This window comes from Podarcis melisellensis, assembly GCF_964234715.1.
Source record: "Podarcis melisellensis genome assembly, chromosome: 3".
Taxonomy (NCBI): Eukaryota; Metazoa; Chordata; class Lepidosauria; order Squamata; family Lacertidae; genus Podarcis; species Podarcis melisellensis.
Window position 1 is genome coordinate 90,106,841 of NC_138530.1, and position 14,723 is coordinate 90,121,563.

Sequence of the window (14,723 nt, forward strand, 5' to 3'; positions counted from 1 at the left end):
CCCCGTCTGTGCCCATAGTTTCAGATGTACACAGTGTCCCCCGCAGAGAACCCTCTTGGAGCCTCCCACACCACAGTGGATGGCCGTTGCTCAAAAGCCCGGTTGGGGTGCATACGATCAAGGAGGCTAGTGAGCCTCCTCCCCATAAGCAACTCCGCTGGGCTCTGGCCAGTCACTGTGTTTGGGGTGATGTGTTGGACCATTAAGAACTCCACTAACCGGAGAGTCCAGTCTCCATGCACTATACGCCTAAGCGCATCTTTGGTAGTATGGACCATGTGTTCAGCTTGGTCCTTAGTGGCCAGGTGACAAGGAGCAGAACGAATGTGTTGGATTCCATTCTTGGTTACAAATTCTTTGAATTAACACTAAGCTTCTCCTCTTTGGGGGCCTGGGCAGGCCGGGTCATCCTCTTTTATACCTGCTGGGATTGACAAGGCATCTGACCCTCACCTGAATCTCATCATTCTCCTTTAGCTGCTTCTGATTGGTTATCCTTTAACTCTTGGGGAAAATAATTAGCATCTCGCTGCTCCTGCTGTGGAAAATTGGGAACGTCAATCCCAGAGAGCAGGTATGGGAAGAGCAAGGCATACAATGGGCACCACCAGTGAAAAGTCCCTGCTCCGTGTAACTCCTACCCTGTCAGTTGATAGAGTGCCCACTTGCCCTCCTTCTTGACATGGAATGCTCTTTATTGGAGTCTCCAGGTCCAGTACAAAGACCATAAGAAGGGAGAGCAGGGACTTTGAAGTTCCCAACAGCTGTTAATCAACCAAGCAAGCATGCACACAGGTCACCTCTGTCACAGTCAGGATGCCTATGCCCTGGCCAGGCCTGCACCCAATCTTGTTTTTGTACAATCTTGTTTGTCCTTGGTAACCAAAATTATATTATCAACATATACAACCAGAAAAGTTGTTTTCCTTCATTTGCAAGGAATCATACAAAACAAAGTGGCACTAATAAAGAAAAGTTGCATGGTGGCAACAGAAAGCAAACTAAAAATGTTTTGTTCATCAAAACTATCCAGCAATATCAAGTTATAGGAAAACTGGTGCTATTAACACTAATTCTTCTAGTTGGTTAATTGGTTTGACAACTTCCATGCAGATGATGTGTGATGTTAATTATTTTTTAACTCAAATGTGTCTAAATATCTTGCACTTTTTCCTTTCTTTGAAATACGAAAAAGGCATAATCACATGATTTTTAAGTCCCTCTGGCCATAGATATTTTATGCAGCCAGTGGGCCTGGAGACTCCAATAAACAGCATTCCATGTCAAGAAGGAGGGCAAATTGGCACTCTATCAACCGACAGGGAAAGAGCTACACGGAACAGGGACTTTTCACTGGTGGTGTCCATTGTATGTCTCGCTCTTCCCAGACCTGCTCTCTTTTGGCCTGTATTTTGGAGCTTTATCATTTAGGAAGACTTTGGAAGAACGGGTTGATAAGTCTTATCAGTCGCTGACGTATGAGTGGATTTTATTTGCTGCTATTCTGTGCTTCTGGTGCACCAGGGTTTACACCAGCATAATAGAGTTGGCCAGAATGCCAGAAAGGATACAATTTATGAGCTTTCTCCATTATCTGCACAGCAGGGGGTGTTCAGTCAACAGTGCAAAGGCTGAGCTGAAGCATTCCCTGCTGGTTACCTGCTTTCAGCAATAGGGGTCGCTGTTTGGTAGTACCCAATTGGTTAGCTATCAGATTCTAGAGCTCCCTATTGGTGGCTCTTAGGTAATTCACAAAATACAGAATCCATTCATAAAACACAGTGTTCATTCATAAAGCAGTAACATAAATCTCCATTGCTACATATTTCTACATTTTGGGTGTATATTTCAGTGGTTGAACAAGTTTATGGCCATGCTGTAGTGTAGTGCTTATGTGACTGTGAATAAAAGGTCGCTGGGCTCATTGCCTCAGGGTTTCGGGGGGGGGGGGGAAGAGGTGACAAAACTGTTTTCCAATAAGTGCCCCCCATCTTTCCATAACAAGTCCTTGAGTCTGTACTCTGAATGGTGACACCTGTTGTTTTGCAAGCCCCCTCCACAGAGGCTGGCCCCTCTCACTGTCCTCGGAGCTTGCATACCGGTAACCTCCTCTGGCTGATATCTCGGACAGACCAGGGAGATTTTGATAGGCGACATTTTCCCAAGAGTGGGTAAAAATGCACACCCCCTCCTCCTGCTTCCGCAGAGGAAAGAAAAGTAGTCAGAAATCTATTTACATGATGTTTATTCCTGACATTACAGCACTACAGAAAAACATGTCCTTTCAGTTCAGTTCTTCCAGCACGTCTGACAAACTTCCTGAACATGCACAAATGGAAGGTTTCAAATTACACTCTTCACAGAGACTTTTCCAGCCTGTGAACTTCCTGGGAAATTCTTCTTTCCCACAGATAGGCGCATCATGTGATATCAACAATCTGGCTGTCTGCAGCGGCGATGTTTCCATATACTGACATCACACCAGGGACCTAGAAAGTGCAGGGCTTGTCAGTCCAACCCCTGCACAGTCTCATCAGGGCTGACCTTAAGGCAATTGGAGCACTTGAGCCAAATTGAGCCCCACATCCCACTTTTCCTTAGGACGTCCCTATTTTCATCTGAGAAATGCTGAATGGTATGGAGTTATGTGACCCATGAGCCAAGGAGGTAAGTAACTATACAACCTTTAGAAGACATCTGGCAACAGCCCTGTATAGGGAAGGATTTTTTTTAATGTTTAATGTTTTGTTTTTATCTATGTTGGAAGCCACCCAGAGTGTCTGGGGCAACCCAATCAGATGGGTGTTGTGTTGTTGTTGTTGAATAGAACATTCCTACTTTCATCAGAGAAATGTTGGAGGGTGTGGAAATAAGGCTGCAATTCTATGCATCCTTACCTAGGAGCAAGCCCTATGGAACTCAGTGGGACTAATTTATTGGTCGACATGTATAGGATTGCATTGCAAGTCCTATTAAGTTCCATGCGGCTTACTCTCACCCCAAGAGTCACAGCAGGATAGGTACAGCCCATGATATGCAATGGAGAACCTCCTCACCCCTCAAAGCAAAATGAAATAAAACAAAACCCCCGTACTGTTATCCAAGCATTGCACAGCAGGGTATTCATGAAGTGTAGTAGTGCCCATTATAAGCCATGTGTAACTATGAGATACATATCTGAATAACCCCTTGACTCTCTTAGCTGAATAAGGTCCTTAGCATAATTGAACTCCTGCATGCATAATGCCTTGCAGATCAGTGCGCTGTCTGAGAATGCTCTTGTGATTCCTCATTAGTGAGCATGTCTGCCTTCTGCCACTAACAGACTTAAGTTCTTTTCATCTGTTACATACCTAATTGAATTATAGATCAGTACTAAGGGAGCCCGATAAGTACTCTGCAGCAGCAACAGGCAAGTCTTTAAGGTGATATAATACGGAATAATTTATTTCAGGATGCGATGAAATGGGCAGAACTCTTTCTAATGGAATGGCTAATTTTACAGGTCGAATGGGCCACAAGCATCCATAACACGAGACTCCCAACAATGTGCAGAAGGTGGTCCTGCTGCTGCGCAAAACTTGGCAACCACTCAATGCAACGGGGACAACACTGTCAACAGTATGAGAGTATCTAGACAGGCTCATCACAGGCAAAATATTCTCTCGTTGTTGGTCAAAGCCAAAGCACCAGTAAAACAGGGGAAAGCATATTAAAGGGTGCGACACGGCTAAACTTGCAGGACACTTCACAGTATTAATTTGTGCCTGCTAAAGAGAAGCATGACAAACCTGTGTCTTCTGAGCACTCTGTAAGACCAACAGAATCTGGATGGATAAATATCTTGTTTTTAACTCTGATTTTTGACACACACACACGAGAGAGAGAGAGAGAGAGAGAGAGAGAGAGAGAGAGAGATTAATTTTTTTTCCAACCTATCATCGTGCAAATTAATGAGACTGACATGGGAGCAGCCAACATGTGATGAAAGCTTCCGCTAACAAGGTCAGCATGCAATGACTACAGAGGTGCTACTTTTAAAAGCACAAGGCACCATCCAGCTAAAGTTGGGGTGGGGCAGAGCAGAGCATTTTTATTTGCATGAGTTTGTTGTTTGTTGTTTCTTTGTAGAAAGAAAGAAAGAAAGAAAGAAAGAAAGAAAGAAAGAAAGAAAGAAAGAAAGACCTTTTCATTTACATCCAGTGTACTCCAATCATAAGCTCAACTCTTTTCAGGTAACAATTCTATAACTGTCGGTTTCCGAAAAGACATATGGAAACATGTTAGGTGATCGTGCTGAATCTCTCTCTCTCTCTCTCTCTCTCTCTCTCTCTCTCTCTCTCTCTCTCTCTGTGTGTGTGTGTGAGAGAGAGAGAGAGAGAGAGAAGACCTTCTGAGATTGTATTGCATCTCAATTACATTTTCTCAAAGAAACAGTGATTTTGATTTCAGTGAGGCAAATGATGATCGGATTCTTCTACTATCTTCATCATTACTACAAAACTGGCGTGACAACCACGGCAACCTCACAGTGGGGTAACTGAGCCCCATTAGAAATGACCAGAGGATATCAGGCTACTCTTCAGATTATGACCTCCATCAATAGGATCTTCCAATTAACATGACCCACACCCTTGAGTTTGCATTTTATTTGACTGGCTGGATCAAATACAGTTTAGTTTCTAGTTAGGTAATTACAAATCCCTAATTACTGACCGATAATCTTTCCCATGTATCGTCTTAACTTTGGCGCCAGTGACAGATGACGGAACCTTATCCCTAAGGAGTATAAATTGCCCAATCCCTCCATTTAGAGATAAGTTGTCTGTAGATCACGGGTGCTGAGGGATACATATATAAAAATAGATATGCCACTTTGCATACAGAGTATACAAGAACAGTATAAACTGATTGCTCTGGTAGCCGGCTACATTTTGTATAAACTCATTCCAAATGTGATTGCATTTATCCATACAGAGTCTGTGCCAGTGAGCATAAGTTCATAAATTGCAAGAGATGTCATATCGTCAGTCCACTGACTGAAGGGTATCATACTTTTATTTTCCCAATTCCTCAATGTCAATCTCTTGGCCACCATTGTTGTTTAGTCATTTAGTCGTGTCCGACTCTTCGTGACCCCATGGACCAGAGCATGCCAGGCACTCCTGTCTTCCACTGCCTCCCGCAGTTTGGTCAAACTCATGCTGGTAGCTTCGAGAACGCTGTCCAACCATCTCATCCTCTGTTGTCCCCTTCTCCTTGTGCCCTCAATCTTTCCCAGCATCAAGGTCTTTTCCAGGGAGTCTTCTCTTCTCGGCCACCATTTGGGTACAGAAAATCCATTTCCATTGTCCTGTTAATAATTTCCATACTGCAGGTACAGTGGTACCTCGGGTTACATACGCTTCAGGTTACAGACTCCGCTAACCCAGAAATATTACCTCCGGTTAAAAACTTTGCTTCAGGGTGAGAACAGAAATCATGAAGCAGCGGCGCAGCGGCAGCAGGAGGCCCCATTAGCTAAAGTGGTGCTTCAGGTTAAGAACAGTTTCAGGTTAAGAAAGGACCTCCGGAACGAATTAAGTACTTAACCCGAGGTACCACTGTATATAGTTCTATAAAATATTCTCCGCTGAAAGATTTAACTTTTTCCACAGTCCAGCCCTTTCTCTCCAAACCTATTAAGTACAGAGCACTGTACGAACATACGTTCCAAAGAGGCATTGTACTTGCCACGTCTCCAACACTGAGCTATCTTAGCTAACCATTTTTTATACAACCGTAAATTATTATTGAGACGCGGGTGGCACTGTGGGTAAAACCTCAGTGCCTAGGACTTGCTGATCGCATGGTCGGTGGTTCGAATCCCCGCGGCGGGGTCCGCTCCCGTCGTTCGGTCCAGTGCCTGCCAACCTAGCAGTTTGAAAGCACTCCTAAGTGCAAGTAGATAAATAGGTACCGCTTTATAGCGGGAAGGTAAACGGCATTTCCGTGTGCTGTGCTGGTGCTGGCTCACCAGAGCAGCTTTGTCACGCTGGCCACGTGACCCGGAAGTGTCTGCGGACAGCGCTGGCTCCCGGCCTCTAGAGTGAGATGAGTGCACAACCCCTAGAACAGTGTTTCCCAACCTTTTTTGGGCAAAGGCACACTTGTTTGATGAAAAAAATCTCGAGGCACACCACCATTACAGCCCCGTGATGTCAGCACGCAGCGTCACGCCGGGAGGGACGCACGAAAGTGTAACTTTCAATTTTTTTCCCTCCCCCTTGCCGGGGAACCTCCAAGCTTTAGGGGTGGGGGGGGGAGGAGGCAGCAAAGCGAGGGACTGAGGGACTCCTCCAACGACAAGGGTTGGGGAAGAAGAGAAAGTTATAGTTGTTTTTTAAAAAGTGATAATTTCATTGTTCTGTTTTTTTGTAAACCGCTTTGAAGGGTTCCTTCTCGGCACGCCCCCCCCACCCGACAATCAAGCAGCGTATCAATTCCATGAAGCACCAAATGCAGGCGCGTCTCAACTCACGTCTCGGAAGTGGGCGAGGCCGCGCTCGCCCAGGGCGCGGAGAAACTCGTAGGCCGAGCCCGCCTGGAGGAAGAGCTGCGCCAGGCACATCGCCTCGCTGCGGAAGAGGGAGCCCATGGCGGAGGGCGCCCAGGCCGGGCCTGAGGAGGCGCAGCGGCGGGAGCGGCAGAGGCGGCGTCACCGCTCTCCTCGGCGCCCGCTGCCCGGTGCCATGGAGAGGAGGCAGGCGAGGGAGACGGAGACCCGAGTGGCCCCAAGTCCCGCGGCTTCCGGCTTTTCCTCGCAAGTCCAGGCGCCGCCGAGAGAGAAGGGGCGGGGAAAGCCTAGAGCGGCCAACCGCACGCTCACCTCGGAAGTTCCGGTCAATAAGACAGCGCCATTGGCCCGGGCGCTCTGCCCCTCGGCACCTCTATGGCTGGCCCGAATACCGAGCGAGAAGCGGTTTCGTCTCTGTGGTAGGGAGGAGCAAAGAAGGGCCCAGCCAGGCGGGCCGAACGAAAGCGAGCCCAGAGTTCCTGTGCTTCCCTGGTGGGGCCGGCCATTGCCTTTCCCTTGGGCAGGGCGAGGGAATTCCCAGGCTGCAGCCTCTCGCGCTGGTGCCTCAAAGGCCTTTGCCTTTCCCGTGTCACATGTGGAAAAGGGGGCTGGATCCAGTGACGCAACTCGGAAAACTGCTAGGGAAGCCAGAGCAGGAAAGTGAGTGGGAGGCGGCGTCGCCGCTTTAACCCACGTTTCCTTTTTGAAAGAGAAACCAGTGTTTCCCAACCTTTTTTGGACTCGCTCGCGGCACACCAGGCAACAGCTCGCGGCACATTAGTGTGCCGCGGAACACCGGTTGGGAAACACTGCCCTAGAATCTGGCAAGACTGGCCCGTAAGGGCAGGGGTACCTTTACCTTTACCTTTAAATTATTATTATTGGTGTCCTGCAGATGTTTTGGAGTACAGCTCACATCTTGATCACTGGACATCCTGGGCAAGGCTGATGATAGGTGTGCTAGTCTGAAACAGCCGGAGGAAGCCTGAACTAGGTTTATTTCCAGTGCTTTAGTAAGTATTATGGATTTGCTGTTCACAGATTCAATCCTCCCTTACAAATTTGGAATCTCTAATGCACACATCAGGCATGATATTTTTTTTGGGGGGGGTGGGGGAAGTCTTATATAAATCTCTGCAAAAGTGAATCTCATTGAATCATAGAATTGTAGAGTTGGAAGGGACCCTGAGGATCATCTGGTCCAACCCGTGGCAATGCAGGACTTTGCAGCTGTCCCATCCGGGGATCGAACCTGCAACCTTTGTATTATCAGCACTACGCTCTAAACAACTGAGCTATCCAGGACGGTCAATTGACTTCAGTGTGGCTCAGTTCCAGGGAAATGGATACAGGATTGTAGCCTGTCTACCTGGCAATCCTATAGAAATCTATGGAACGGGCTTAACGGCAGCTCGCTTTCTAAAGTCCACTCAGCTTAAGACTGATTCCTTATTGATTTCCAGCAATGAGCTTTCACACGTTTGCACCCACTGAGGCTCCTTGCTGCCTATGGGCTAGCAACATCCAGTTCTCAACACCACAAGTCCCCCACCCTCATCCAATCTGCATATCCAACCGCCTTTTGGGGTGTGTCATCACCATCTCAAACTCAATTAAATCTGAGATTTAATATTTCATTTCTTTGGATATTTTCTTTGCCTGCCATTCAGCTTCGCTATTCAATACACCCAATACATCAGAATGCAGTGAAGGCATATTTACCACAGTTTTGCTGTAGGGGAAAGAGTTTACATATGCTGTTTGTAGATTGGTTTCTGTACCTTTTAAGGAATTTATCAGTCCCGAACACATTTTTGTGTGTGTGTATGATTAAACTGACTATTGCTCTGATGAAAACAGCATTGTCCTCTGAAGGAACAGCGGTGTGTTCGGAGGAAACCACGTCTTCAGGAGAGACTATGCTGTGGTCAGTTTATTCTCTGGGCCCAAACTAAAATAAACTTCTTTAAAGAATTTTCTTTTCTTCCCCCTCCCTTCTTCTTAAAAAACCCCGACAATTTCTGGTGACTGATTGTTTGCTGGACCTGGTGGGGAAATCTGAATGGAGGAAGACATCCTTTCACTTCGTTGAGGAAAACCACAGCTCGTAATTCTTTCACAAGCATACAATGCCCAACCTTGTATTTTTCAAGCCATCTAAACCTCCAAGTCTGATTAGATTATAATGTGCTTAAGTGCCTTTTATAAGTCAGTACGTCAGAGCATTTTTTTATTCTCCCTGGTAGCCTTGCAAAAGCAAATGTGGCTTTGAGAAAACACACGTTCCAGTGGTCCTTTCCTTGCACTTTCTGAATTGCTCATTCACCAAACACTATAGCTCTTGACCTATCTTTCTCTGTTTGAATGGCCTGTTATGAAAAGCACATACAGAGAGGTAGAATCGAAATGATGGATTTCTGTTAAAGATGGATGCAAACTGTAGTTGTAGATTAAAACGAGTTGAAGAACAAGAAAGACATATAAACCATAGCCCTATTCACTCATTCTCCTCCACTACCCTATGTATACATGATTACCATCACGCAAGGGAATGGATGAGGGTCTTGGCTGTTCTCACACATCCCCAGCCCCATACTTTCAACCATCCACTCCCCAGCTCCCCTGAAGAATTTAGAACCATGAAAGGGATGCATTCAGCCGCCCAGGCCTGAGGATTCTCACCTGTTCTCCAGGTAGGGATGGGAGAGGAAACTGAATCAGTTTGTATTTAAAGCTCAAGCTCCCTGATGCATGTTTTCTGAAAGAATAATAGAATTGTAGAGTTGGAAGGGACCCCGAGGGTCATCTAGTCCAACCCCCCCTGCAATGCAGGAATCTCAGCTAAACATCCATGACAGATGGCCATCTAAACTCTGCATTAAAATCTCCAAGGACGGAGAGTCCACAGCTTTCTGAGGAAGTCCGTTCCACTGTCAAACAGCTCTGATTGTCAGAAAGTTCTTCCTGGTGTTTAGTCCTTTCTTGTAACTTGAAGGTACTGGTTCAGGTCCTACCCTCCAGAGCAAGAGAATACAAGCTTGCACCATTTCCCATGTGACAGCCCTTTAGTAATCATATATTTTCTCCTCCACTTCTTTTCCAGGCTGAAATATACCCAACTCCCTCAACTGTTCCTCAGAAGGCTTGGTTTCCAGACTCTTGATCAGCTTGGTTGCCCTCATCTGCACACATTCCAACTCGTCAATATCCTTCTTAAATTGTGGTGCCCAGAACTGGACACAGGATTCCACGTGTGATTTAACCAAGGCAGAATAAAGTGGCAATATGACTACCCTTGATCAGGATGCAGCGGGCGCTGGGGTCTAAACCACTGAACCACTTGGACTTGCCAATCCAAAGGTCGGCAGTTCAAATCCCCACAGCAGAGTGAGCTCCCATTGTTCTGTCCCTGCTTCTGCTAACCTAGCAGTTTGAAAGCATGCCAGTGCAAGTAGATAAATAGGTACCGCTGAGGCGGGAAGGTAAACTGTGTTTCCATGCACTCTGGCACTCATCACGGTGTCCTATTGTGCCAGAAGTGGTTTAGTCAAGCTGGCCACATGACCCTGAAAGCTGTCTGTGGACAAATGCTGGCTCCCTCAGCCTGAAAGTGAGATGAGCGTCACAACCCCATAGTCACCTTTGACTGGACTAAACCATCCGGCAGTCCTTTACCGTTTTAACTTTCACGGTGCTGTCAGTGGCTCCTGGTTGTCCAGGAAGGCATAAAGACAAGGAACAGTTTCCCATTTTATTTCGAACTTTACAGAGAGAGGCTGTAGAACCCAGCCTCTTGGATAACGGCATTGTCCAGAGTGCATCTCCACCCTGCTTCTCTCTCACTTCCTCATTCGTCATCATCATCACCTCCTCTATGTGTGCCACTAAATGCCCTCTGCCTTGGAGTTCTTTGCTCTCCTACTTCTAAGGAGATGGTTCTGGGAGATGGTGGGTCTGGAATGCTTTCTAGTGACAACGTGTCAGCCAGCTGTTGCTCCAGCTCTGCCTGCTCCTCCTCTCCCATTATATCCCAACTTTCCCCCTCCTCTTCCTCTGAGCTGTGACCTCCGTCAAACCCCTGTTGTAAATCTATACTGTCTTCCTCTTCCTCCTCCCTGGAAGGGTCAGGATGGGGAGGCAGTTTCCACCACTCCTCCTTCTCTGCCCAGCTCCTGACATTACCTTTACCTTATTTCTGTTGATGCAGCCTAGAATAGCATTCACATTTTTGGGCTGTTGCATCACACTGTTGACTCACGATAAGCTTGTGGTCTACTAAGACTCCTGGTTCCTTTTCACATGTGAGACGGGCAAGATAGATGCCTCCAGAAGCTCACAAGTGGCTTCAGTGGCTTTCCTTAAGATGTTGCTGGACTCCAACTCCCACCATCCCTGCTACTAGCAGTGCTATTTTTCTAGAAAAAGAGGTTCCAGAACTCACCATGAACGCCTCCCTTGCTCTCTAATAATGGCAATGGTGCCAACCTGGCTTATGGGAGTTGGAGTCCAATGTCTGGGGACAGAGAGCACAGTTTCTGATATACACTTCATTCTGAATTCCACAAAGAAATAAGTCAATTGTGCAAAGGCAGCAATCTTATTCACAACACAACTGTTAAGGTTTTATATTTCAGTTACGGGAGCAACACCTCTCCCTTTCCCCGCCACCCCATTACACACACACACACTCCTGTGTGGAATGTGGAGATTTAGGTGCAGATCTCCTGGGAATCTCTCCTTGGGTTTTGTCTGGTTTGTAATAGTATTTCATGCACAAGAGGAAAGTATCTAATAGGACTGCCAGATGTCTTCTATTTTAAGTAATGACCTTTATCTTAAAGGGTTGTTCCTTCTTCCAGAACATCATAGAAACATATGGATAGCTCTTATTTCAAAACATTACCACTTCATAAAGCTCCACAGAAGGAACACCACGGGAGGAATATGTTGCCCCTCATTTTTGAAAGCTTGATCTGACAGTCCTAATTTCAAAGGTGCCATAATTTTGGATACTTAGCTAGTGAAATCCAGATGCTGCCTTCTGCTATAACAAAAATATAGTTAGGGTTCCCCTCCTCCCACCCCCGGTAACAAGTTGAAAGTGGATGGCAGAGATAACCCTGGAGCGAATCCCTGAACGAGGCATCCCACATTATTTCTGTTAACAAGGATAAAATAAATACCATTTGCTGCACTTTAATGGTACCACAGAGGACCTCATTCACCTTACCTTGACTTATCATCATCATCATCATCATTAAACATATTGTTTCCCTCAAGTGTACGTTAATCCATGTGTCACTATGGTTTTGACAAATACATTCCAAATATCATTAAATTTGTCCATGCATAATCTTCGAAGATGATCCCTTCATGGGTTGCAAGAGTTATCATTTTGTCTATCCATTGATCAAAGGGGGGGGGGCATATTTTTGTTCTTCCAATGTATCAGTCTTTTTGCAGATGCGAGGGCACAGAAAATCCATTTATGTTTACAGATTGTCCGGCCCCATATACTGTGAAGTGAGATGAGCGCTGCACCCCATAGTCGCCTTTGATGGACTTAACTGCCCTGGGGTCGTTTCCCCTTTTTTACCTTTATTTCAGTATATAATTTAAAATGATGTTATCTTCTGGAATTTTTAGATCTTTCCCCACAATAATATTTACACACCCTAATGTTTTCTTCTAATTTTTTAAAATAATAATTTTAATTAGTTTTCAATTACAGCCCAATAATAACCTCATTATTACAATGCCAATTTATAATACCATTATTAATACTATCCCCCCCCCCAAATGACAATACCAGCGCTGTATAAACATATGTTTCAAGGATGCAATGCAGAAAATACTACCTTGACTTGTCTTCAGATCAGATGAAGCTGAGAAAGAAATGTGTTTGCCCAATCAGGCCAAGCTACTTGGATCAACACAAAAGCTACGCAGGAGTTGTGCATTTCTGCACACCCTGCAGATGTGGTACCTCTAGGCTGAGCCTGTCCCAGACACATATTGAAACCAAGCCTTCATAACACACCTGCTTTACCCTCAAGCACCTGGAGGTCTGCCCAGGTAGAGTTGTCAATTGACAGCAGTGAGGAAGTGGGGTCTTCTGCAGCTGTTGGTTGAGAGAAGGAGGGATGCACAGTCTTGGCTTTCCCCAAAGAACCCTGGGAACTCTAGTTTATTTAACGTGTTCTAACTACTCTCATGGATGCGGGTGGCGCGGTGGGTTAAACCACAGAGCCTAGGACTTGCCAATCAGAAGGTTGGCGGTTCGAATCCCTGTTACGGGGTGAGCTCCCATTGTTCAGTCCTTGCTCCTGCCAACCTAGCAGTTTGAAAGCACGTCAAAGTGCAAGTAGATAAATAGGTACTGCTCTGGTGGGAAGGTAGACGGCGTTTCCGTGCGCTGCTCTGGTTCGCCAGAAGCGGCTTAGACATGCTGGCCACATGACCTGGAAGCTGTACGCCGGCTCCCTCGGCCAGTAAAGCAAGATGAGCGCCACAACCCCAGAGTTGGCCACGACTGGACCTAATGGTCAGGGGTCCCTTTACCTTTAACTACTCTCACAGCCCATAGCCAAATACAGGGGTGGGGAGGGTGAATATTAAAGTGGTATAAGAGTGCTCTAAATGACGGTGTGTATGTGACCTTTGTACAGTGGTACCTCTGGTTACGTACTTAATTCATTCCAGAGGTCCGTTCTTAACCTGAAACTGTTCTTAACCTGAAGCACCACTTTAGCTAATGGGGCCTCCAGCTGCTGCTGCGCCGCGCGATTTCTGTTGTCATCCTGAAGCAAAGTACTTAACCCGAGGTACTATTTCTGGGTTAGGAGAGTCTGTAACCTGAAGCGGATGTAACCTGAAGGTATTTAACCCGAGGTACCACTGTATTTATTATATCAGACCTAAACATGAAAGTCCTGGATAGCTCAGTTGGTTAGAGCATGGTGCTGATAACACCAAGGTTGCAGGTTCGAACCCCGGATGGGACAGCTGTCAAGTCCTTAGGGAACCTTCTAACTCTACAACTCTATAATTCTATATACTAGCAATACAAAAGGGAACCCCTGACTCCACTTGTCTGCTAAATGGCTTGTGCTAACAAAAAGAATTATACTTTGGACTTAAGGAAGATTTCCAGCATGCGTTTTGCTGCAGAAAAAGAGGAAGTCGCAGTGTTCCCGGCATGAGACAAAAACAATGGCATTTGTCACTTGTGTGCAAGAAGCCATTATTTTCTGTGGGGTGATATTGACATCGGCGTTTTCCACTGTGGTATAATCAGATTTCCTCAGCTAGGCCTCCCTGTAAACTAGGTGAGGTTTTTTAAGAAAAATAAAACAAAAAATAAAAATAAAAAACCAAGCTATTCTCGAACAGACCTTGTAAAAATAAATGAAGCAATGAAATTAAGCTGAAAGCTAAGGAAAGGTGCTGAGTGTTAAACAGGCCAAGGGGAGGGGGAATCTGTTAATCATTTTATTAGTGTTTTTGTTTCAGTCAAAGTCTTTGGAAATCCTGGTAATTTCTTGCAGCTGAAAAGCTGCTGATTTTGTGAGAAAGGAACGCTGTTATTCCCAGTCGTGGATCTGGCTTGTTTTGACTATGGAAGTTCTAGTTCAAAAGCCCTATGAATGAGCTATTGGGCAGGGGGTGGGGAGTAGCTTTACATTTGTCTAAACCATTTTTATTCAGACAAACCCCAAAGTGAAGTGGAAATCCACATTGTTTTAAATTTTGAGGATGTCAATGGCTGAGCTCACAGGTAATGTATGATAGGTGACAATCCATAATGATTTGTATTACCTCATACCTTTCGTCTGTTGGCAAATCATCGCTTGGGATGACATGAAACTAAACTCTATGATATAACGAGAAGAGTAATACTCTTTCTGGCTATCCAGCAATGACAAGAGCAATTATCCAGCAATGACAAAATGACACCTGGGTCCCTTCCAAGTCTATGATTCTATGATTGTTATGATTCTATTATATTACTTTATAGATTGAGGGATGTGGGTGGTGCTGTGGTCTCTAAACCACTGAGCCTCTTGGGCTTGCCAGTCGGAAGGTCGGTGGTTCAGATCCATGTGACGGGCTGAGCTACTGTTCCTCTGCCAACCTAGCAGTTCAAAAGCACACCAGTGCAAGTAGA

The 14,723-nt window shown here is 45.7% G+C and overlaps 2 long non-coding RNA genes across 2 annotated transcripts in view; both read left to right on the plus strand.

Moving 5' to 3' along the window:
- The window catches only part of LOC309367407, a 368,756-nt gene that overhangs the window by 115,565 nt on the left and 238,468 nt on the right, over window positions 1–14,723 (plus strand). The window lies entirely within an intron of this gene.
- LOC309367402 overlaps window positions 2,637–14,723 on the plus strand; it is a 54,051-nt gene continuing 41,964 nt past the window's right edge. Inside the window, exons 1-2 of the long non-coding RNA XR_014167137.1 lie at window positions 2,637–4,235; window positions 7,452–7,569. This is a non-coding gene — a long non-coding RNA (uncharacterized lncRNA). The remainder of the gene's footprint in view (window positions 4,236–7,451; window positions 7,570–14,723) is intronic.